Source organism: Polyodon spathula, chromosome 8 (assembly GCF_017654505.1).
Source record: "Polyodon spathula isolate WHYD16114869_AA chromosome 8, ASM1765450v1, whole genome shotgun sequence".
Lineage (NCBI taxonomy): Eukaryota > Metazoa > Chordata > Actinopteri > Acipenseriformes > Polyodontidae > Polyodon > Polyodon spathula.
The window spans coordinates 22,175,915-22,202,676 of record NC_054541.1 but is presented as its reverse complement, the minus strand read 5'-3'; the positions used below and the strand labels follow the sequence as shown (position 1 = coordinate 22,202,676).

At 38.7% G+C, this 26,762-nt stretch overlaps 1 pseudogene; it reads right to left on the bottom strand.

The window, feature by feature from the left end:
• Positions 1 to 5,022: 5,022 nt before the first annotated feature.
• LOC121319102 lies at positions 5,023 to 18,879 on the bottom strand (annotated as a pseudogene).
• Between the last annotated feature and the right edge of the window lie 7,883 nt (positions 18,880 to 26,762).

Sequence of the window (26,762 nt, the reverse complement as noted above, 5' to 3'; positions counted from 1 at the left end):
TATATATATATATATATATATATATATATATATATATATATATATATATATATATATATATATATATATATATATATATATATATTTATTTTATTTTAAGTATGGGAGACCTCTGTTTTTTTTTTTGACCTATAAATCATATTGATTTTGACTGGATTAACTCAAATTGTGTTTTGCAGAATCAATGACAATTTAGTAAACCTAAAAGAAAAGTACAACTAAGAATTTGACAGGGTTTCTAGAAATATTGTTGCATATTCTTCCATTGAGTGTTTTCTGTGACTGGACCATCAACAGTGGCATAAATACTTTAAGCTAATTAAACACAAATGTTATCATTACATACCTCATCAGGTGTTATAGTTATTAAAGACCACTTTACATACCGGAATGGTATTTAAAAAAAAAATAAACACATTGCTCTATTGAGTGACAATATAAAGAAACATCCATAGAACACACACACACTAACATGTACATAACCATGTTCAGATAAAGCCCTGGACCAATATTATGCTTGATACCTAAATACTTTGCAGCATAAAATGGCACTATGGGCCTATCATTATTATGTCCATATCCAAACTACTGACTATCACGCTTGCTTTCAGTGCAATAATCATGCAACATGTTAAGTACATTGATTCCCCTGGTGCTAAATGACATCTGTTGAGTCAACAAGTGTAATGTTAAAACACAGAAATTATCACACGTTTAGATTGATGATTTACAACTTCTTTTGACCCTTAACTACAAGTGGTACATGAGTGCAAATACTGCTGCATAACTCATTTTGCTCCAGCATCCACACAAATAATCTTATAGTTTTATTTCTGTAGTTCCTGTCATTTGAGTAATCCTGTGTATTGCCATAAACAAGTCCAAACAGTGGACAGAAGCATCATTATGGTATGTTATTTATTGCTATGAAAATCGGGTTTATGGTCTTCTGTACTAGAATATAGAGTGTGCTCAACTTTTGCACCTTATACCACACCATGAACTGCTCGGAAGGTTACGTAGAACTGTAGTCATTGCAGATAGAACCCCATTCATCGGGTTGAGCAACAGTGTCTGCTTTTTTAATTGAGGCTGCTTTTTTAACAGATGGATTTTTTATTTGATTAACTTCAATGAGATAGTGCAGAGTTCATTGCATTGTACAGCACTTTTTGCTTGAATTTGTTGGCTAACTGCTTGTTACTGTTTGTTATAGGGTCATATTATATAAGTAATAGCATTGTTAGGATGAGAAGAATAAACTGTTATGGATTATATTTTCTTAATAAAGGCATAATAATAATAATAATAATAATAATAATAATAATAATAATAAATAAATAATAATAATAATAATATACACCCAACTATGCATAATAAGGCTGTACAGAGTGTTTCTGGTGACATTTAAATCATAATTTATTCATGTCACCAGGAACCTAAGTTACAATTATAGCCATATATGCACAGTTTTGGTGTATGTTATTTGTCGTAATTTGGCTTGCTACTTTTCGATATTAATTTCAAGCGTCGAATTGCCAAAAAAAAATTTGACTGAAATATTTATATAGGATAAACATTGGTAAAACCACTTGCTATTTTTAATTTTCTTGCCAAAAATAATCATTTAGAAATCATCTCTAGTCTGTGTAGTTTTTATATACTTACTGTCTGTCCCATCTCCCTTCTGCTCTGAATGGCTAGGAGTCGCTATCAGTCATCTCAGTGGTCCCTTAGTACTGTGGTTTCACTGTCACTGTCATTTCACCTTGTTCTGAGAGATCTCGTTCACTGAAGCAGTGCTAGAATGCTCTCATTTGTTTAAATACCTGTCAATCATCAAGACCGGCACCGACTGTGCACTTTCATTTGCCAGCTGCAGTGCCTGTCTTTCAATGTAATGACTTTGAAATTAGCGTGTAAGGTGTAGGTAAGGTCTTAATATATATACAATGGCAGTTACTTGTTAGATTTAAAAATGTGGTGCAAGAGGAAAACATTAAATGAGTATTGTGTAGAATACTCTGACTTTTAAATGAAAACTGTAAAGAAACGTGAGACAGGAGATGAAGAAAATATCCTGGTATATAAACTGTGCAAAGCAGAAGTCACAGCAAAGGCAAACAGAATGGTTGAACTCATGCAGTCACAAGGTCATAATATGGCTAGAGCTCAGAATTGTACAATGGAATACAATGGAAGCTTGCTTGGTGAAAATGCAGGAAAAAACAAGAATCTGGTGCTGGTTTCCCTCATGATTTAATGCATGCTCTGTGTTTTGATACGATTTCGCTCAATGCTACTCATGGAGGGAGGTGTCCTGGAAACACGGAATCTGAGTCCACCTGTGCTGAAGCAGGAAAAGGAATATAATACAAATAATACATAATGTTTACAAATAATAATAAAAGGTGTATTATACATTATGTGCAAATAATATATATATATAATATATATATTATATATATATAATTATCTATATATATATATATTATCTATACTAGTTATGTTTTTAAAAAAAATTTGAAATAAACTTTGTAAAAAAAAAATTTAACACATCTTAGAAATAGATATGTTCGATATCGAGGTGAAAACAATATAATTTTACAAAGTGGAACTGATTATTTCCCCGAACCGTTACAGTCAGTGTGTTACAAAAAAAATTTTCGTGTTTCAACTAAGGTTGATTTCACCCATTCTCTGCTTGAATAGAAAATTAAAGATAAAAAAAATTGTAAATTCTTTAAAAAATAAATGTCAATATTAATGATCGATTTTCCAAAAATTGAATAGTAGCAAGCCTAGTTATAATACATGGTTTTATTATAGAAATTGTATTAATAGCAGTGTTTATTATTAACAAATGAAGAATATTTTAAACTTCAGTCTTTTTTATTAACATTTTTTGGTGAAGGTGGGCGGGTAAACCACACATTATTACTTAGAAAATTCATTTTTGCGAGGATGAAGTTGTATGATTTCCTTGTCATTAAAGAACCTCTAACTTTCTGACATCATACAGTGGGCATGTGGTTGAGGTAATTTCTTACTAAATGTATGTCACTTATTGTTTCGAGGGCTTGCATTTTTCTGGTCTTTTTTATACATTTCTCTCTGTCTTCTGCTGATAAAACTTTTAATTGTAGGTCACAGTTGTTTGTTTTGATATTGACAGTTTGGAGTCTTGTGCCACCACTGTGTATAATAAGAGTGTAAAACACTGAAGGTCATAGGAAAATGATTGTTCACCGTGTATAGTAATAATAATAATAATAATAACAGTAGCCATAACTTGGATACCACTATTGAAGACAGTTTGTGAATTAAAGTGATTTTGATAGCATGATGTATTACTATCATTTTTACAATTTCCATTTGAAGGTGAATCAGTATCCTATTTTAACAGATAAATTCCACACTAGAAATACAATGAAACATTACTACATATCTGATTACTAACAAATGTGTGTAAATAACTGGGACATTTTGTATAAATTTCAATTTGCGCATACAAATGTTTATGAATTGATTAAAAAATATCCTGTTACCTCATAAAAGAGATTGGTTAAGTAAAATACTATTCTAAATGTATCCTTATCTAATAATAATGTGTAAGTGGCTGTTATTGTCTATGTATTTCATTTGTACCTTGTTTAACTTTCATTTGTTGTCTTATTAGGCAGTGGCTTTTGAAAAATAAAGGTAATTTTGCAGATAGTGAATATGTTCAGTTAACACATGGGCTCTATTTCAACATGAATGCAAAGATTTCCACCATATTTTATACAACCGTTGAATGTTAAAAACTAGAAAGAAGAAAACGATAGGTTGCGGATGCAATCCCAGTTCCCTGAAAGAGAAAATAACCATCAAGGTATGGGATATTGCCGTCAGGCAGTAGGGATTGGCTGAGCTTTATAGCAAAGCTGCCGATAGGCCTCTGCGAGGGCTGACGTGTAAGCCAACCCCCCTTGGAGCTTACTATATGCAGCGCACAGAGACTCTCTTCCTCTTTTGCTCTTCAGGCTGTGAAGGCTTTCGGAGCGACCTCGCGGCTTGATGGTTATTTTCTCTTTCAGGGAACCGGGGTTGCATCCGCAACCTATCGTTCCCTTTCAAGTAGAAAATAACCATCAAGGGATGGGAACAGTGTACCCAAGTCGTCGCGAGGGAGGATTCTCGGCAGTAAGACAGACTTACGTCATAACGCAACTGCCTATGCAATACATCTAGACATATGCGGAGCTGCGCCTCAGCGTCTATGCTCGCAATGACACCTGTCCTAAGGTGGAATAGTGAACACCATATTGACATCCTGAGGTGCCATAGAGTGTAGTACAGATGCTCCAAATAGTGGACCAGAGGAATCCAGTACGTTTAATCGGTAAAACCTCATAAAAGCATGCAGTGTAGCCCAACTGGCTGCCGGGCAAATGTCAGACACCGGCACCCCTCTAAAGAGGGCCCAGGATGTCGCCATACCCCTAGTGGAGTGCGCCTTCAACTGCCCTGGTGGCGGAAGGCCTGCACATTCATAAGCTAACTTAATAGCATCCACTATCCAATGGGAAAGGCATTGTTTAGACAACGGCTGACCCAAAGTCTTAGAACCACGGCATATGAACAATTGTTCTGTTTGCCTCACAGTCATTGTAAGGTCAATATAACACCTCAATGCCCGCACGGGGCAGAGCATGTGTAACCATTCTTCCTCTGGGGAAGAAAAAGGAGGAGGATGGAATGCCATCAACTTGACTAGTTGGTTCATATGAAACGGGGATATGACCTTTGGTAAAAAGGCTGGATTTGGACGCATGTAGAACCGTCTCCTGCGAAACGAGTACATGATGGACACACTGACAGTGCATGTAACTTTGGCTGATACCACTGACAGCATAAACGCAGTTTTAATAGACATGAACTTCATATCCACAGTGTGAAGAGGCTCGAATGGTGCCTTGGTAAGGGCTTCTAGCACCAAGTCAAAGCTCCATGACGGTAAACTGGTCATTCTTGGAGGTTGCAAACGTCTTGCGCCCTTGAGGAACTGGGATGCCAGAAAATGGCAACCTGGTGATAACCCGTCAATGGTAAGCTGATATGGCGTCTAAATACACTAAGTGTAGAGAGAGATTTCCCTTCATTTAACAGTTTCTGTAGAAACTGTAATATCACTGCCACAGGACAAGATATTGGGTCATGGCCCCCCGCCAGACACCAATCTTGGAACAACTGTCACTTGTACGTGTACTGCTACCAAGTAGAGGGCGCTGTAGCACTCTGAATGGTCGAAATCACCGCCGTCGAGAGCCCTAAGGATGACAGGCAGTCCCATTCAGGGGCCAAGCCCATAGCTGCATGAGCTTGGGGTTCGAGTGCCAAAGCCGTCCTTCGGCCTGGGACAATAGGTCTGCTCGCAGGGGAAACTCCCGCAGTTGACCATGCAGCAACTGAACCAAGCTCGGAAACCATATCCTCTGAGGCCACCGAGGAAAGACCAGGATCACTGTCGCTTGCTCTACCCTGACCTTCTCTAAGAAGGCGGGCAGCATAGGAATCGGTGGAAACGCATATAGGAGCCCTGGCGGCCATTCGTGAGCCAGTGCATCGACTCCTAGGGGGCTGTCGGGGTCCTTCACCGAGAACCACAGGGGGAAATGCGTGGTCTCTCGCGAAGTGAAGAGATCTACTTGCGCTATGCTAAACCATTCTCAGGCACACTCTACCACCTGAGGGTGGAGAAGCCATTCACCTGCAAGAGGGCCTCCTTTGGATAGGAGATCCGCTGCATAATTGACTCTGCCCAGTAGGTGAACCACGCATAGAGAGGTCAAACGCGACTGTGCCCATAGCAACAGCCGTGCTATCATCCTGTGAGGACGTGGGGACCATAGGCCGCCCTGTTAGTTGATATACGCCACAACCGTGGTTTTGTCTGACCGCACCAACACGTGCTTGTCTAGAAGCACTGGCAAAAACTGCCAAAGGGCGAGGTCCACTGCTCTGAGTTCCAGAGCATTGATGTGGGCTGACCTCCAGAGTCCTGACCACACTCCGCAGGTCCCTGAGCCATTCCAGACTGCTCCCCAACCTTGGTTGGAAGCGTCAGATGTGACAACCTCCCTTCAGTAGATGGGACCCACATGCACACCCTGGCGGACGTTTGGCGGAACTTTCCACCAGCGCAGTGCCTTCCAGCAGGTTCGGGATACCGTCAACCTGCGGTGTTTGTCTTTCCGTGGATGCAACGCGAAGGCATTGAACCAGGCCTGTAGAGGTCTCTGGTGTAATAAGCCCAATGGAAGGGCTTGCGAGGCGGCAGCCATCAACCCCAGCATGCGCTGACACAGCTCCATGCTGACTGTTTCTCTCAACCTGAATAGGGAGAGACACAGCTCCAGGGAGGCAACTCTTTGTGTCGACAGGGTCGCTTTCATGGACACTGAGCCCAAATGCAGATGCAACAATTCAGTCTGTTGGCTTGGCATGAGGCAGCTCTTTTCTGAATTGATCTTCATACCTAGCAGCTGAAGATGGTCTGTAGCCATCACTGTGTGCTGTGCCAACTGCTCCTTCGATTGCGCGCAGACAAGCCAGTCATCCAGATAGTTCAGCAGTCGGACACCTTGAGCCCGCAAGGAGCTAGAGTAGCATCCATACATTTCGAAAAGCTTCGAGGAGCTAGTGACAGGCCAAATGGGAGGACACAAAACTCATACACCCTGCTCTGAAACGCGAAACACAGATACTTCCTGTGACCCAGGCAGAAGGGGACGAGAAAGTATGCATCTGTCAGGTCCACGGTGGTGAACCAGTCGCCATGTCGGACAGGCTGGATGACATGCCTGTGCGTAACATCCTGAACGAAAACACCCACAGGTATTTATTCAGTACTCGCAGATCTAAAATAGGGCGGAGCCTGCCGTCCTTCTTGGGCACCAGGAAGTATTTGGAATAGAACCCCTGGTCGAACAGAGCAGGGTCTACTTGTTGAATGGCACGCTTCCTGAGCAATGCCTGTATTTCCACATTCAGTGCTGAGGACTGAACCGAGTCCTTCACTGCAGTAATACTACCCCCCGGAAGGGGGGAGGCTTTAACCGGAACTGAAGGGTGTACCCGATGGATATTGTTTTGCGCACCCAGATGTCGTCGGTGCATAGTTGCCAGAACTAGAGCTGTGGGACAGTGTAGGGGTGGGTTAACAGCTGCCTGAAGATTTCAGGGATGTTTTGGCTACGCTCGTTCGCGAGGAGACTGGCCAGAGCCACGAGGGCGTGGCCTGCCACCTCCCCTAGGGTGCCACCCTCAGCGCTGCGGTCCTGCAAATGGAAGCTGACCTTGTGCTGCTGCAGCTGAAGGAGGTGTCTTAGCACCCTGTGGCCGTGGCAGGTGCTGTGGTGGTGTTCTACGCCACTGGTGCGCCTGTTGGCGCTTAGGCTGGAAGGGCTTATGCGGCCACATCTTCGCTATTTGCTGAGATGCCTCCCGGGCTTTAGTAGAGTGCTGTAGCATCTCCTCCACCGCTGGGCCAAACGCATGCCCCGGAGTGATGGAAGCATCTAATAATGGGGCCTTGTCAGGCTCTTGAACTTGAGCTAGAGCTGCCTTCTGGCAAATACCAAGGATGCGATACTCCTGCCCTGGGCCCGTGCATTTAGCTGGGCTATCTTTACAAGGAACTGAGCGACCAACGTCAATTCTGCCCTCAGAGACACCAAAAGGTGCTCCGGGAGATCTTTCACCAGCGACGCCTGGTAAACTGAAAGGAGGATCCTCCACGTTGGACTGCCTCTGTAGCTGCTAAATAGCCCTTCTTTAAATGAACCTCCGTGGTCCTGCACTGTCTGTTAGGACATGCAGGGTCTTTAGTTAGGCCCGAGAGCATTGGCGTTTTAACTAAGGCCACGAAGGCGACATCAACTGGTGGGAAGGACGCCAGTCCTGCCTCACTCTCTCCCTGCATGGCAAACGCGGAAGCCTTCCGCGAAGTTGCCGGTGAAGAAACTGGGGCCCCCAGGTGGATTGCACCTCCTTAATAAAATCAGGGAAGGCTGGGAGAGTCCTGAGCTGTGGAGACCGCACAGACGGCACAGCGCGTGTACTGAGCGTGAAGACGCTATGCACTAGACGCTGAAATGTCAGCTGACCCGCAGAGTGGAGATGCTAAGTGCTAGTACAGTGTCTTAGTCTAAAAGGCAATGGTGTTGGGCTACACTTACCTGTTTGATAAAGGGGCAACTGAAAGTGTCGTTGGCGGTAGTCTTCCTAATATGTTGTATTATTTTAGAGGAACTGCAGCCGCACTAAAGTGCAGATATTCCTAGCGTAGCTACAGAAAACAGCAACCACGTGGTGTGATGTTACAATCCACAGGTGGTATTATAGGCGTGGCTGCTAGTAGCAGGCTGAACTCCGCGCCTGGAGGAGGCGAGACCGAGGCTGCAAAAAAGGTGCATGGCCTTACAGGTGCACAACGTGTCCGCTAAACTCTATTCTACACCTGGGGGAAGAATAGACTATATATATATATATATATATAATATATATATATATATATATATATATATATATATATATATATATATATATATATATATGAAAAATATTAATATGAAGGAAGACGGAGATCCAACACGGAAAGAACGCAATGCCAAAATATGAAAGTGAAAAAGAGTATTTATATATATAAAGAGCGAACACTGAAATAAACTCAGAGAAGGGGCGGTAGCCAGCTTCTCAAGCTCAAGGCTGTCGAGTACAATCAGTGAAGTAAATCTCTCAGAGAGAACTTACCAGCTCAATGTCTTACAAAGGCTGAAGGCAAAAGAGAAAGAGAGTCTCCATAGGCTGCGTATAGTAAGCTCCCAGCGGGGCGGGCTTACACGTCAATTCGCGTAGAGGCCTATCGGCAGCTTTGCTATAAAGCTCAGCCAATACCCAGTGCCAGATGGCAATATCCCATACCTTGATGGTTATTTTCAACTTGAAAGGGAACAACAATCTTATTGTTCTCTAAAAATATGTTTTAATGAATAATGATAAACTTATAATCAGGTTGCATGTTATATGAGGTGAAAGTATACTTGGGTATTGGTATTCTACATGGCATTCTTTTGATTGGGTATTATATAAGAGATATGCATTATACAAAATATGTAACCCAAAGCAGCTCTGTCATATACTGTTTGAATATACAAGCAAACTTGCAACTTATTTAGGACTTGTGGTTATTGTATTGTTTACCATATCATATCATGCAGTTGCTCTAACCAAGGCTGGCTCCCAGCAACAACGACTGTAATGCTACACGATCTCTGTGTTAGTCAGCCTCTAAATTTCCATTTCTTCTTTAGCATCTGGGTTGGGTACCCAATCATTAGTAATAGGCACATGCTTCTTAAGCTACCACACAAAAAATCTGTTAAATGCCTTCAAGTTAAATTACAACCCTGGAATTTGAACTCTGACATACAGCATGGTAACAAAAGGTACTAGCAGATGATTAAACCACACAGAGACTGCAGGTTGACATGTTTTTACATTAACAACTGTTCAGAAGATATTTTCATGCCAAAGTCTATGTCTAACACATAGGAGTATTTTCAAATGATATAGACAATGGCAGATTGATAAAAATGAAACTCTGGCCCTCACATGTTCTTCTAAAAAGTACACTAAGTGTCCTATTAGATCTAATTTTGTACAGAATTTTTTTAGATCAACTGAGTAGGCAAGCATAATGTGTCCTTCTAGTTACAAATTCAAAATTCTATAAAAGTAAACCATGTAGATACATTAATTCTGTTAAATTGGTGTTTACATAAGGCTTAATTGTAACATTTAGCACAGTATTATTCTATAATATACATTTTTTGCTTACACTTGACATTTCATTCTGTTTCCAGTTTACATTGATTATTTTGTAAAGAAATCTGTATACAATTTGTCAGTTATTGCTCTGGCACAAATGTTGATTGTAAATGTATTGATGTGTCTACCCTGGAGTTTTGTAAAAAAACAATAAACAAAAGTTAAATGTTTTGCACTTTGTTTCACAAATGGAATTCATGATCTGTTTTGCCAATACAATGTCATAATAAAACAATTTGTCATTTTCTTTTTTGAATTCAGTGTTTTGGAGGATGCAGGATGTTCAAAAAATAATAATGAAATGAAAATATCCATTTAAAATCAAACATTAGCTTGTCTGTGATACAGCAAAATCAAATGTTAAGTTCTCTGTCATACTTGCTAGGCTTGGGGTTGCATCACCCACTTATTTTTAGGTGTAATCCCTGGATTGATGGTTGATGCTATCTAGGGTTATCTGTCCTAAAAGAGTTAAGCAATATAAATTATTTAACATGTAAATTGACTGCTGCTGAATCAGGTTGATGTGGACCGAACTAAGTGGATGGTGGTTCACAGATGATATTGCCAGTGACCAACACTTGTTGTGCTGAGGAATTCATTCTTGTTACCATCATATGGTCCTGATCTTTTGACTCAGTGAACAGAATGAAAACAGTTTAGGAAGGGATACCTCTGGGGAACCATAGCCATAGATTGCACTCTAATGCAACATCTCAAGGTCAATCTGGAAGTAGTAATCTCCTGGCAAAGTGCATTTGAATTTGAGCAGCCTGAAAAAACAACTCATTTAAGATGTCAGTAACACAAGAGAAAGTAGAGAGTCAAATAATGGCATGTCAATAACATACATAGGTTCAAAAAAGCAAGTTAGGGAGAGGGCTCTGGACCATGAAGACTATAATTGTGCCCCCTTGTTAAGTAGAGCTTAAAGCTGGTAGTGTTTGAGGCAGGACACTCTAAATTCACCTGCAGCTATTATCATTTTCTTGAGAGGAAAATCCATGCAACCATCACCAATTCAAGCTGATATTGTCTGTTAACTTCCAATCAATCTATGTTATGCTTTGGGTTTACCTCCTCCTCCTCCCCAACATACACCTAATTTTGGTAGGGAGGCTGGTAGCCGAACTGCGCCCTGTCTATCTGTCAGCATCGACTGAGGGTTAGGCAGCAATGATTGTCAACTGTTTTTGTTTTCAAATAGAAATATTTTTAAATGGTGAGAGTTGTCCTGACTGAAACAAAAAGATGCATATGGAGATCCAAAATCAAGCTCCCAAGTTATTTATTTAGAGCTTTGGCACATCAAATTTTTGTTTTCATTTTAGAACAAAAGCAGGTTTTTGCTGAACACAGTGGAAAAGGTTTTGTGAATATGGTCCAGCATGTCCAACTGAAATGTTAACTGATTTTTAGAAATGAAGAACATGAGAACACTAATTGTTGTATTACTTAGTGCAGTGCACAATGAGCTGTCCAATAAGTTCCTAATTATAAGTGGCATATATATAAAACATTTACATTGAAAAATCCAGGTCCGACATTACAATTTTCCCTTTCTGGTCCGACAGCATCAAAAAGACGTCAAAACCGAGAAAAGCTTTCAATGGCCGAGTGAGACCGATAGGAGCTGAGAGATGCCGAAAAAAAGGTGTGTGTCTGAGCAATACACAGAGGCCCAGCACCACAGAGATAACACTGACACAAACAAAGAAGATAGCTTCTTCTGCATCCAGCGCTCAAAGACATTTGCAGAGCTTTTTGAGATGTTATAGTAATAAAATGATGACTTGGAACACATTATTGAGTAGTTTGGTGATAAAACGAGTGATTAGGAGAGGATTTTTCAGTATAGGATTTATCAGTATGCATGACTATGAAAAGGTATGTGAAAAATACAGTGAACAAGGGGTGGAGCTTGGTTGGAGAGACAGTGTTCTTTTGCAATGCAGTACCTTTTAAACCTATTTTACTGTGAAAAAAAAAAAAAATTAAACAGCGCATGTAAAATAAACAGCGCGTGTGAAAATAAATTGGACTTGATCGCCTGACAAGCGCTGAATAAATGGACCGCTAAGGGTTAACCTAAATACAATAAATAAATAAATAATAAATGAACAAAATGAATAATGTTAATAATCCCAAACAGTCAGAAACAGCACGGCCAATCCAGCAGCAAAATAACAAGGAGGCAGGGGCTCTCCCTCAGCTCTTCCTCTGCCCTTTCGCACTTGGAGCTCTAGTTAGGAAATGAAGACAAAAGGGAGGTTTTGGGAAAATAATTGGATTAGATGCCGCCATTGCTCATCAGGGTAAAAAGAATAGTTGTATTCCATGAATAATTGAATTTGATCCGTTTTTTTTGATAACTGGGTGCTTTCAGACTGGAAAAATGGTAGATTACAATAACAGTTGTATTTCTAACAAACAAAACAAGTAAGACTTCTCTATCTCCCCTTAGCAAAAGCACCGCTCTCTTCCAAACACTCTGCTCCAAAAAAAACACAAACCAAAAAACCCACACCCTCTAAGGAAGCAATCGCCTTACTTGAAAATCTCACAATTATGGTACTTGTCGCAGTAATGATAACGATTAATCCCAATAAGCCCTTTGCAAAATCAGTTAGAAAACACCTGAAACTAATCAGAATTTCAGTGTGAAAGTTAAGCAAAGGTTCACTCTGTTAAGCAGAGAGAGAAACCAGTGCAGACATGCAGAACGATATATATATATATTGACACTAAATTGATAAAGCTTCATCTAATTTTACCTTATGAATCTAAAAAGCACACCTTATCAACTTGGACAAAATTGCTTATTTAGCAATTGAATAGCAATATACTTTAACCTGGCCAGGTATTCTGATCCTCTTATTAAGATCAGCAAACAGTAAATTACTTAAGCTGCATTAAAGTAGCCGGGGCTACACTATGAAACACATATGGGCTCTATCCAAAAATTACCTTATCATTAACCTATGACCTATGAAGTTTGTTAAAAGTAAAGTTGGTACATCCAAACCTAAATTCAGCATATATTGTGCTATATTGTGCTATTAATCTACTATAGATATTAGTACAATCTTCAAAATTCAAAGATGAGTAGCGGCAAATGGGGTGCTATGCAACAGGGGAAATACAGCCATAGGTCACATGATCTGAAAATGACAAATGAAAATGACTCAAATGACACACTCATACACAGAAGAGGAGGTTTGTGTTGCTGTAAGAGCAGGGGGCGGGAGACGGGAGGCGTCATTAGGGCAAAATTTCATAATTTAATATTTACTAATTAGCACCAGTAGGCTCTCTGGTGCTAAACTTTCGAAACAGTTTATCACAAATTTTCAAAATGATTTGCACCCCAAAATGCACCCCAATTTTCAAAATGATTTGCATCAAGGATGCTGGGTTCAGGATCAAATGTTTCGGGGTCATCTTAAACATATGAATATGCATCAGGGCAGAATGGAGTGAGGCAGATAGTGGAATTGATTTTTTTTTTTTTTAAATTGACATGTGAAAACCCACGTTCACAAGCAACATTGCTTAACCCTTTAAGGGCCCAGTGTTTTTTAAAGTGGAATGCTCCTCCAGGACCAGGGTTTTTGGCTGCAGTTGACACCCTCCTATTAAAAATTCACAAAAAATATATATTTTTTACAATAGCAGGTTGATGTCCTTTTTTCAGAACACTCTGGGGAACATTATAAAGTACTTTACAAACCATACAAGGTTTTCCCTTTTTTTTCAACACTAATATATATATATATATATATATATATATATATATATATATATATATATATATATATATATAAAGGATGTATTCTGCTTAGAGATATATGTATAAAACAGGTTATTTTATGACCTTGAGGGACCTTACAATACTTTCTGAAAGTTTTGTGGAAAAGTATTGATGTTTGGGTAAATAGTAATTGCAACGACATAATACACATTTATTCTCAGGGTCTTTAAAGTAATAATGGATTATTCGATTATTTTGTCAAAAGAAATATTTATAAATAAAATAATAGTTTTTCACTCCATTATTATCAGTAATAAGTAAGAAAAAAAAAAGTACCTGATCAACTTAGTTCCTGAAACATGATCTGCTTATATCCACTTGTTTGTTGATATTCATAAATGTTGTAAAACAAATATATTAAAACTAGGTCTGCTCCGATTAACAGATTAATCGGACCAATTCTTCAATTAATATCGCAGATCTTTTTTTTTTTTTTTGGACAATTTAATTGTGCTGAATTTTATTTTTGTATATAAAATAAAATCAGGCAATGGAAGATCTGCATGATTTGCAGTCCAATCATAAGTGAGCAGAGATGGTACCTAAACAGTTGTAGGTCTTTAGTAGGTTTAACCAATGGGAGAGTCAAAGATCTGCCCCTTTTTATGCAAGTGTCCAATCATGAGTGAGCAGAGGAGGGACATAATTGGGAGTTTAACCAATGGGAAAGTCAAACATTTGCCCTGGTTTTGCATCTGTCCAATCATTAGTGAGCACAGGCAGGACATAAAAATGCTAGGGTAAGAATAGTTGAAGTTCGCACGATATTGCTTATTATAGAGACCGTTATTGAGAATTATATTGAGAACTTTGAAGTAATGTATTTAATTGCTTTTTACAAAAAAAAAAAAAAAAATCTAAACCGACAACAGAGACATCATAGTTGATTTGGTTATAAAAAAATTATCACGAAGAACTTTCTGAGAAAAAAATTAAGTATACATCACAAATACCCGAACTGACACAGGAAAGGAAGGGATATACTTGCCACTTCCAAAATTCAAATGAGGTATCCGTGGCTTACCAGTAGCTGTCAATTAAAAAAAAGGACACTACTGGAACTGTATTTTGTTCACTACAGAAAAGGTTATATGGAACAGCACCGGCTACAGAAATCTAAGATGTCTAACAAAGTCAGTACAAAAACATGAGCATTCCCAAAGTCACTTGCGATCCACTATTACATTCAAAACCTTTGGACAAACCCAGATTGGTGTTCAAGTGGATGAGCAGAAGTGTACAGAGTACAATACATCACAATGAGCAAGTAAGACAAAAATTGTGAGGTTATTAAATGCTTCATTGATTCTGCTGTTTGCCTTGGCAAGCAAAAACTGGCATTCAGAGGGCACAATGAAGGCACCAATTCCTCAAATAGAGGTAGTTATGTGGAATTACTTTTTCTGATATCTGACTAATACAGCATGTTAAGCAATCACTTGTCAATAGCCACAGTATTCTTTGGTACCTCTAAAAAGATTGAGAATGGCTTAATCTCTTCGGTGCCTCAGGTTCTGCTAGATGAAACCAGGTATGTAGCTGTAATGGTAGATTAAAGAACCGATGTTGGAAACGAAGCTCAGCTGGGTTGTGTTTTCAAATATGTGACTGACAGCAGCCCGAAAGAATGATTGTTCTGTGAAAAGTTGAAATACAAAAAATGCTCTTATAAAGACCAGATTTCCATTGGGCTTGTTTATTTTTTTAGATTCTTTTGATTTGTTAGTATTACTATGCAGGACAGCTGCTTTAATATTGTTACCTTTATTAAAAATGTGCCCAGATTAATCTACCTATTAATCAACTAATGCCCATAAAGTAACCGATCAAAAATGTTAACTGATTGACAGCACTACTTAAAACACGAGACAGAATAAATGTTCTAATTTAACTATAAGTCAAATACATTGGATCTACAGTGTTTCCCCATTTTTTTCTTAGCTGTAAACAAGTTAAACTGTGTCATGATTTGTCTTTGTGTGCTGCTGTGAAATGTCTCTGCCCTTTAAAAATGAAATGTCCATCTGTGACAGAGAGAGAACAATTCTGAGCTCCCACCCGACCAGAAATTGCGCTGTGTGAGGTTGTTGGTATGCTTTCCCATAGACAGAGCGAATTGAAGTCGGCCATTTTGGAAAAAGCACATAGCTGCAAGTTTGCTAAAAAAATCCATTGTGAACAGCTGCAGGGCATGCAGTGATTGGATAGACTGTGGTGCCAGGCTGGCCACAGGAGAAAGTTTGGCATAACGTGCCAGTGCACGATGCTTTTGTTTTGTTTTATTTTGTATTGCAGAGGACTAGGAGACAGGAGCTGCAGTCACAGAGCCAGCACAAACCCCTGAGCACTCTCCTCACTGCACAGCCAGCAAAGAATGTTGCAACTGGGGACACTCGTGCAGCAATCCGATGCATTTTCTGACATTACAGCGGCTCATATCAGGTTTGTTATTTTGAACCTGTAAAGACCTCTACCTTGAACTCTCTGACAAAACTATGAAACAGCGGTTTGGGTAACACCAAGTCTAGATAGAAGTATGGAAATCATGAAGAGGAATGGTTGCAAGTATCTCCTGCTAGAGCGGAGTACAGTGTTTGTCAGATAATTAATTCAAATATTCAAATATCAAATCAGTGGTTGAATCCTGATCTCACATTCCTAAAGTTAAATGCTTTGTCCTGTTTCACATTTAATCTCAATACCAACGGACATGATATAAATCTAGATATAAAAATACATTTAAAATACAATATTAGTAAACCTCTTCATCATGCCAAATGTATTGCAGATGTTTTTGATGACAGTAGTTATACTGAAGTTGTTTTTCCAATAGTACAACAGCAAAAGAACATTCAAAGAGGAGATTAAATGTTTAAAAGATACAAATGGCAAAATCGTAGATGAAGAAAAAAAAATAGCAAATATATTAAATGATTACTTTTCACAAGTTTTTACAAAGGAAGATACTGACAACATGCCCCACATGTCATCCAGTTCCTATCCAGTTTTAAATAACTTTAGCATAACTGAGGCAGAAGTGTTAAAGGGACTAGGAGCTCTTAAAATAAACAAATCCTCTGGGCCGGATGAGATCCTCCCAGTAGTACTCAAAGACATGAAAGAAGTAATTTACAAACCGCTAACCAAGATCATGCAGCAGTCTCTTGACACAGGGGTGGTACCGACAGACTGGAAAATTGCAAACGTAATACCGATCCACAAAATGGGAAACAAAACTGAACCAGGTAACTACAGACCAGTAAGCCTGACTTCTATTATATGCAAACTTATGGAAACTATAATAGATCCAAAATGGAAAATTACCTATATGGTAACAGGGTCCTGGGAGACAGTCAACATGGTTTTAGGAAAGGGAGATCGTGTCTAACTAACTTGCTTGATTTTTTTGAGAATGCAACATCGATAATGGATAATTGCAAAGCATATGACATGGTTTATTTAGATTTCCAGAAAGCTTTTGACAAAGTCCCGCACAAAAGATTAATTCTCAAACTGAACGCAGTTGGGATTCAAGGAAACACATGTACATGGATTAGGGAGTGGTTAACATGTAGAAAACAGACAGTACTGATTAGAGGAAAAACCTCAGAGTGGAGTGTGGTAACCAGTGGTGTACCACAGGGATCAGTATTAGGTCCTCTGCTATTCCTAATCTACATTAATGATTTAGATTCTGGTATAGTAAGCAAACTTGTTAAATTTGCAGACGACACAAAAGTAGGAAGGAGTGGCAAACACTGTTGTAGCAGCAAAGGTCATTCAAAATGATCTAGACAAGATTCAGAACTGGGCAGACACATGGCAAATGAACTGCACGCAGGAAATAAAAATGTACATTATAAATATCATATGGGAGATACTGAAATTGGAGAAGGAATCTATGAAAAAGACCTGGGAGTTTTTGTTGACTCAGAAATGTCTTCATTTAAACAATGTGGGGAAGCTATAAAAAAGGCTAACAAGATGCTCGGATACATTGTGAAAAGTGTTGAATTTAAATCAAGGGAAGTAATGTTAAAACTGTACAATGCACTAGTAAGACCTCATCTTGAATATTGTGTGCAGTTCTGGTCACCTCGCTATAAAAAAAGATATTGCTGCTCTAGAAAGAGTGCAAAGAAGAGCGACCAGAATTATTCCTGGCTTAAAAGGCATGTCATAGGCAGACAGGCTAAAAGAATTGAATCTGTTCAGTCTTGAACAAAGAAGACTACGTGGCGACCTAATTCAAGCATTCAAAATTCTAAAAGGTATTGACAGTGTTGACCCAAGGGACTTTTTCAGCTTGAAAAAAGAAACAAGGACCAGGGGTCACTAATGGAAATTAGACAAAGGGGCATTCAGAACAGAAAATAGGAGGCACTTTTTACACAGGGAATTGTGAGGGTCTGGAATCAATTACCCAGTAATGTTGTTGAAGCTGACACCCTGGGATCCTTCAAGAAGCTGCTTGATGAGATTCTGGGATCAATAAGCTACTAACAGCCAAACGAGCAAGATGGGCCTAATGGCCTCATCTCGTTTGTAAACTTTCTTATGTTCTTTTGTTCTTAAGTGAAGATAGAGCACTGAGGTATAAAGAAGCATTGGCGTTAACATGCTTAAGACTCAACAGACTTTTTAAAAGCTACCACAGCTTTAAAAGAGAGTAATTTCCCTAACAGTAGTGTGCTGAACTAACAAATTGTCATTGATATTTCTGTCATATACACTCCTGCATAAGTACTGCAATCTTGTATTAAGTTCAATACAAGATTGAACTTAAATAAGTAATGCATACAACACATGCAGTCAGCTTTACATTTGTTCTCTGTCAATTGCTTGTATGACACAACAGAACACTTGATATTTTATTGTAATACAGCAATAACAATCCATGATGTGGTATGGAACAGAAAAGCCAGAGCACTTCTTGTTATGTTTTTTTTTTTTATCATTCTTCCTGCAGTGATTTAGAGGACAGATCTCAAACCCCAGGGCAATAGAGAGGCCATTTTGAAAATGTGAAGAATAGTTAATTAATCTTGTCCCCGAGTGGCTCACCTGGTAGAAACAGAACTATCTGGTGCGCATATTGAGTCATAGAGTGCAGGTTCGCGGCCTGGCTTGGCGGAGTATGTCGGTCTTCGCTGGGGGCTCTGAAGGGACGGTCGCAATGGCCCAGGCACACCCATGGGTTAGGGAGGGACGGTCTTTCCTAATCGCTCTGCAGTGCACCCTGCTGAACAGGCGCCCAGTGAGCTCAGAGCAGACACCTGCAGGCTGACCTTTGTCCTCCAGAGGTCGATAGCTTGCTGACATCCGCTCTTTCCTGGGTGAAAAGAAGTTGGCTTGGACGTGAGATCGGAGGACGCTTACAGAATCTTTAGGTCTCCTGAGCCATGTGGGAAATTGCAATATACATACTGAGGTTCCTCATAATAGAACAGTATGTGAAAGGTAAAAATATTTGCACAAAATAGAGAGTTTATCAAATTATTGCCAAATACATTTCAAGATGTCTATAGCAGGCTTGGCGCACTGTGTGATAAACGTTTGGTAAAGAACCATATTTTCAAACAGCAATTTATACTTTCATCATTATTTAGTGTTTTGTTTTCTTGGCTACATAAAAGAGTGAGCTAGGGAAGTTGCTGACCTTGCCAGTATGTGATTTTCCACACATGCTTTAAGGTTTTGATAAATAAAAAAGAAAATAGGAAAATAGATTAAAAGAGATGAAATACATTTGAGAAGATTTAGCTGAGAAATCTGCAAAGCTGCCCATGGGTTTTAGCCAGAATCATTTCAGAATGCAATATATTGTTCAGATCATGGACTCATACCTAAAAAAGTTAATTTATTCTTTGACAATATGTATATTTGTTGATGCATTTGTGCAACTATTTGTATTTACAGGACTTTAATCATGATTTCCAAATTTCAATGGTTTAATAATGAATGACATTGAATTATTATTATAGAGTTCATATCTTGGGTCAAGAAATGAGAGGAATAATTTAGATGTGTCAACAACAGACCTTAAGTGGATCGAATAAAGCTCTCAAGTTCATTTACAAAATCAATGTTTTATAATGGAAAATACACAGTTCATACCATTATTCCAGAAAACACAAAACAAGTAATAAATACCAAGTGTATAATAAATACAGCCACATATTCGCAAAATGTATAATGTCTTTCCTCAAGGCAAAAGATCAGTAGAATGCTTTTAACTTCAAAATGTATGGTCTTCTGGGTTTGTCAATATGCAACTGTCTTTTCAAAATGTAAGGTGATTTCCTCTTTAGTATCTCCTCGTTCTTATAGTTTAAATGATCCTGATCCTGGTCTTGGATTTTCTGAAGTAACTAGAAACAAAAAACAAACACATATAAATATTAATACTTTTCAAGTCCATGTAAATAACAATATACAATTTGTATAATTTAGTGTACAAATAACTAGTTCTAGGCTATATAAAAAGTTTTATATAAAGACTGGTTTGTGTTATGGAAAGCAATACAAATGTTAAGGTTGTCTTTTATTTCTTGGGGTTTATGATACATTAGGGAGAAAACAAAACCCCCCCAAAAAAACAATTGATTTTATGTTAAGTAACTACACAATTCTCCTAGTCTGTATTGACCTGTAACAACATATTAAATGTTAAATTTGTCAGGCAACCTGTGGGAAATTGGTGGCATTTTAAACTCACGGCACAATGCATATTTAGAAAGCAGTTAGATAATACCCAACACTCAACCTATTTAAATCAATACAGGACATTAGATGTCCATGTGGTCACCCTGAGTGGGTTTTAAAAAAAGTTCTAAATATATACAGTGTTGTATCTATATATCTATATATAGAGCTATATATATAGATATATATATATATATAATTGTTAATTCGGTGACAATTGATATAGTTCGAGAGGAGGGTCATACACCAATCTTTGCATCACACATTGAATCATTCAGTTTACACATTAGCTAATTAAGATTGTTAGCACTATAAATACCCTCTTCACTTTCCTCTCAGTTGCGTTTCGATTTCATCGTAAATGCACACATCACAGTCAATATTCTGGATTATTCCGTTTCGTCAGATGATGATCTGATGAGATCCACTCAACCAGTTCAACCAACCCTTCCCGGGCCAACTCCATGACAACTTAATTCGGCGGTATTTACCACTCCAAACTTCTCCGCCCAGATGTCTGCTTCTCCTGTCTGCCATGGCTCCCGCCTGGACACTCACTCCTCCTCCTGACATCAGAGACTGGACGATCCCAAGACTCCAGCATTCTCTTCGTAGCAACAACATCACTTTTAAATCTACAGCACGTAAGAAGAGTTTGTTTGCTTTATTTCTCTCCACTCTGCAGCATCATTCCTGTCACAGGTGCTATGACGTAAGCACAAATCATTGCTTTACAGCTCGCTCCCAGTGTTGCCAAGTTTCACGACAAAACAAGCCCAACCCATCCCAGTATGAGTGTTTCTACAAATTCCAACCCATGACTCTCAAGAAACAAGCCCAATTCTGCTTATTAAGCAGTCTTGAAACACCTCGCCCCGCAACGACTGCATCTCCACGAAGCGCATCTACGTCCGAAAAACTCTGAAGGCGGGACCACAGTACCTGTCAATCAAAGGCTAATTCAGCAGTTACTGAGCATTCTGGCTCCAACTATAACCATTCAGGTTATCTCCCCTCACTGCAGGCGTCCAGCAGGCCCCTGCACTGATCTCCCGGGCCACTATGGGCATCCAGCAGGCCCCCATAGTGGTCCCTTCTCCTCCAACTATAACCTTTCAGCTTCCCTCCCCTCACTGCAGGCATCCAGCAGGCCCCATAGTGGTCCCTTATCTGTGAGATGTCTTTTTTTTTCTTTCAGCTCATCAGCAATTTATTCAAGACACTCTCCATTTCCAAGTTCATTCTAGTTCTCAACCATTTCATGGACATCATATGCGAGTTCTATCTCGACCGCCAGTGCAAGTTGATTATTGTATGGCAATCATTTTAGACTTCTCAGTTAGATTCAGAGGTTCCCATTTCCTTGAATACTACAAAGTATTTTTCAGCCTAAGCTGCTGGCCATCTTCAACAATGGAACCAGAGCATCTATTGGGGTGCACTGGACCAATGCATATTCTCCTGTTTTCCCCAGGTCTTTGGCTTCTAGTAAGCTTGACATGTGGTTCAACTGCTCACCCCACTGACCCTCCACCCTGTCCCCTCATGTCCCTCCCTCGCAATCCTCCTCATCTTTTCATCCCCTTCAGATCAAAGGATGTTCAGGGCTCTGGAGGCTATCAGATTTGTAATAACTTCAACAAACGAACCTGTACTATTCCACCTGTAACTTCCTTCATTTCTGCTCACCATAACTCCACCACACCCAGCATCAATAGTTTTAATCCCTCTCGAAGATTTCTCTCACATTTTTTAATCATGCCCATTGAGCCTGCCCTCAGGCACATCTTCTGAGTACAGTGGCTTTTTAAATTTTATTTTTCTGTTCGCCTGACGTTCGGCTGCAAAAGCAGCCCATAGATATTCAATACCCTGTCAGAAGCACTGTGCTGGATCCTCCTTAATAACTACCGCATTCCTTTTGTGCTGAATCTCCTGGATGATTTTCTTCAATTAGATTTTCCCCACACTTCCCTGCCCAGAAAATAACAATCCTCATATCATTATTTTCAAAGCTTAGCATCCCCCTAGCATCAGAAAAGATCTTGGGTCCTCTCACTTCCATTGAGTATCTAGGCTTCACCCTGGATTCCCAATCTTTTTCAGCCTTGGGGAGCAATCGTATTGTTTCTATTTCCACTTTTCTGTCCGGTCGCCCTCCTACCAAACGCAATCTTCTGTCTCTCCTAGGCCATTTAAAACTAAGCAATGAGGATAATTCCTCAAGAAAGAGCTTTCATCTCTTACATTCTCTTGATCCCTTCTGTTGATTCCCTCAACAATGTCATACTCATAGATCATTTTTGCCTGTAGGAGCTCCTACTAAAAAGTCTGGAACGGTATTACTTTTACGTCGCTTGTCTCCTGCTGCATGAAGACATTTAGCTGTTCACAGATGCAGCTCCCTCTCTCAGCTTGGGCGGATACTACAAGGGAAAATGGTTTTCTGCTCCATGGCCTGAAGAATTCATCAGCATTCCTATCCCCAATCACTCCTCGTCATTGAACGAAATGTATCCAGTTGTTGTAGCCACATTCCTTTTGGGGGTCTTCCTGGGCCCAAAAATCCATTCTTCTCCACTCAGAATTCAGCTACAGTCCAAATTAACAAAGGTCATTCACCTCCCACCATATAATAATAATATTCAGAAGGATTATTTGGTTACCTGTTACTCATCAGTTCATTCTCAGAGTTCTACACATTCTCGGCCACCTGAATGTAATTGACGATTCTATTTCTTGTTTCCAAATGCAGAGATGCAGAGCATTATCTCCAGAAGACGACCTCCTGCCAACTCAGTTTCCTCCCTTTTCAGACCTGACATTCATGTCATCCACCCGCTGCATTCTCTAATTCTGCAGGCTCAAGAAACAATGCTTCTCAGCATCACTCCCCGCTCACTGCAAATATATTTGTCATCTTGGAATTGTATTCCGTTCCTTTCATTTTCAATTCCTGTAGAATCGTCCTATATTATGTCCCTTAAGAATGGAGCTATGAGAGTTTCTTCCATCAATATTTCAATTTCCAGCATTCAGTTTTTCTACAAACTTATTTTTGGCATCCCAGCTCTACACTCGGCAACTTACACATTTCTCTAATCCTGAAAGGGCTTCAATGACCAGAATCTCTTTCTCCCCCTGCTGCTTACCTATCACCATCAACGTACTCTCTTGGTGACTCTTATCCGCTCCGGCTAATCCTCCCATTAGCCAATTGAGACTCCAATTGAACGATTGATTAGCAATGGAGTCTCGGTACAGCTGCATAAAAGCAACATGTTTTCACTCACACTGGGTTGTGTGTTTGGTGAGTGGAGAACGGGTTGGAGAAGGAAAGTAAACAAAGTAAAATAAAGTAAATAGAACTGTCTTGACTCACCTTGTTTGTTTGTTTGTTAGTCCACTGTTTCCGTTTTGTTTGTCTCTATTTTGGCTAAAGTGCCATGTCCTGTGTTTTGTTTGTCTTGCAGCCTTTTATTTTCTGTTTGTTCATTTATTAAATGCTAAGCGCAACCAAGTGCTCAGCTTCACCAAACTCCACCGCTCTGTTTATTCTGTGTTGGTTCCTGGTTCTGGTCTGATGTCACCCACTACAGCCGTCTTTCTGGCAGACATGCATTAGATTTATCATATATGATAAGCTTGGAATGCATTTGCAGTAGATCATTTAATCTAAAGCACCAGTTTGTTTTCCATCTGTTTAGAAATGATCCATTTTGATATATCTATAAACAATGACTCAGAATACCTCTTCTAAATGTTCCGTTATACTCACATATGAAAACTTGGTAATGTTTTTTTTTTTTTTTTTTTTTCTATTATTATAAACTTCTAAAGAGATGGTTTAAAGAAACAAAGTAAACATGTTCAAATAAACATGTTATATATATATTTATATATATATATTATATATATATATATATATCAATATATTATAGATATTATATAAATATATATATACTATGAGAAGAAATAGAAGTCATTTATTTATACGTATTTTCACTTAAGTTATAATTTTCTGAAAGATTCCTTAATTTTAAACTCTGCCATTTTTTCACTATAAGTAGCGAATTTCAAATATTTATCTATGTCAATATTATATATTAGTAAAATGAAGTCCCCCCAAACAGACTTTTGCTTCTGACAGGAAAGCCAATTTAAAAACTTAACTGTGTCAGAAAAAAATAGATGACAAACTGAAACTGGTATACAATCTTAAAAGCATGAGGTAGATTACATTTATCAATAGGATATTGGAAGGTGTCAGAATATCAGTAAAGGATTAGTCCATGTTCAATTCATACAGAGTAATGTGGCATTACAATAACAGTACAAATCAGTCAAGACTGGGCCTGATATTGAGGAAAAGTGGTAAAAATGCAAACAAGTGCAAAGTGCTTCATGTTTGTGTTAGATTGTGCAGTCCATTTCATGTTGTGATTTTGAAGGGAGTTTGAGCTGGGCAACTGATGTTCCCTTTAAGAAAACGATATCCCTAACATTTGCCTTTGCAAAAAGTTACCCGATTGCCATAGCACCATTTGTTAATGGATTATTTTGAAATATTTGCAGTGATTGAACAATTTGGGCAGTTTCGTTAGTAACTTCAGAACTGCTTTAAAAAAATTAAGATTTGTATGAAAAACAAAGAAAAAATACGTATGACTACACTTTATCATTTCCGGAAGTAATTTTGTCCATCATGTTTTAAATTTGAATAGGCACTTATTGTTTTGCTGTCGGTCTTCTGAATAACCGAGTACATGTTTCAAGCTAGACACACAAAGAAAAGGTGCATATAAAAATATGAAATTATCTGGAATACATTACTAAACACAGGTATGAAATATGGGCTTCATATTATTTAAGAAAACTGTTTTTGTTTTTTTTAGAAACCTTTAAAGTTTCAAATCACAAAAGTTTATGAAGCCTGGGTGTAGGGGCAAAACCAAGTACCACAGCTCTCCTAAAAATAAAATATTGCACATTGTAAACAGTTAACGTTTTCAACATTTTATGGGTATTTAAATTTAAATCGAAATGCACATACTAACTAATGTTTACTAGCACTTTAACTATCAAAAAACATACATTAATTCAGGTGGGATAGTTACTTCAATTATAATAATAACACATTTCCCGTTGTTTTGCACTTAACATTTTCCTCGTAAGAAATCCAAAAGTTATAATCCAACGTGTATCCAAAAGCAAACGGCAGCCTCTTTTTTCAGACTTCTGCCCAGTGTAAAATACAAATGAGCATATGAGCGTAGCCAGAAAATAGTGGGGGTTTTTTTCAGTGTATATTAAATAAATTGCTTTATGTACACCTGTGTTTATGAAAGTCATTGTTAATAGTACATATCATGAATAATGGACGCAATCACTGGTAGGCTACAGTAGGCTTCTTCATATCATTGGATACAAAATAAACATTTTTCACAGCTTGTGCATTTCTGTGCACCGTATATAAAAAAATAAAAGCTTTGCCCAATAGCCAGTACTGTATTACTGAGGCATAGGCACAGTGAGCTGTATGATAGTGAGTGACAACAGGAAATGTACCTTTGGTGAGTGTGAGTTGGGACCATGATCCATGTAAAGTGTATGTATTAATAAAATACAAATAGCAAAATAAAATGTTCACTTTATATAATATGTAAGTGGGAGAGTGGTGCCCAACAACCCCCCCCCCCCCCAACAAAAAAAAAAAAAAAAAAAAAAAAAAGCAATGATGCCTCAGTCTACTCCGGCCGCACTACGCCCCCTGGTAGCCTGTTTCATACAGCAGAGCATTGTCTACGGTACATTCTATACAGAATGAGTCCAATCAGTCATTTACACTGATTTGGAAGTACTTATAACATTGTTTTTGACATAGTATGCTGAAATGTAAGTTAGGTCATACCAGTTCATCAAATGCAAGAGAAACAGAAAATGAATACGTGGCAGAACATTTATTTTGATTGCAGCTATCCTACCTTGCAAGGAGAACTGCAAAGCAAACCACCCTGAAAGATCAGCCTTGACCGTCTGCATCAATTAATTAAAATTATGCCTAGAAACCTAATGTAAAGAGGGATTTATTTGTATTCCTAGATATGTAAAACTTGTATCTATAGGGATGATGTGAGGTAATATAACGCTCCTAGCAGGATAATTCAAAGGAAACAAAGTTGATTTGGTCGAGTTAATTTTGTAAACTGACATCTATCCAAAAGTCTTAAACAATGTTAAAATATGTGGTATAGATTCTGAAATGTTGGCGATGTACAAAAGGACATCATCAGCATAGAGAGAAATGGCTTGTTTTGAACCTTTAATTTCAATGGGAGTAATAAGAGTGTTTAGTCTAATGGCTTGTGCTAAA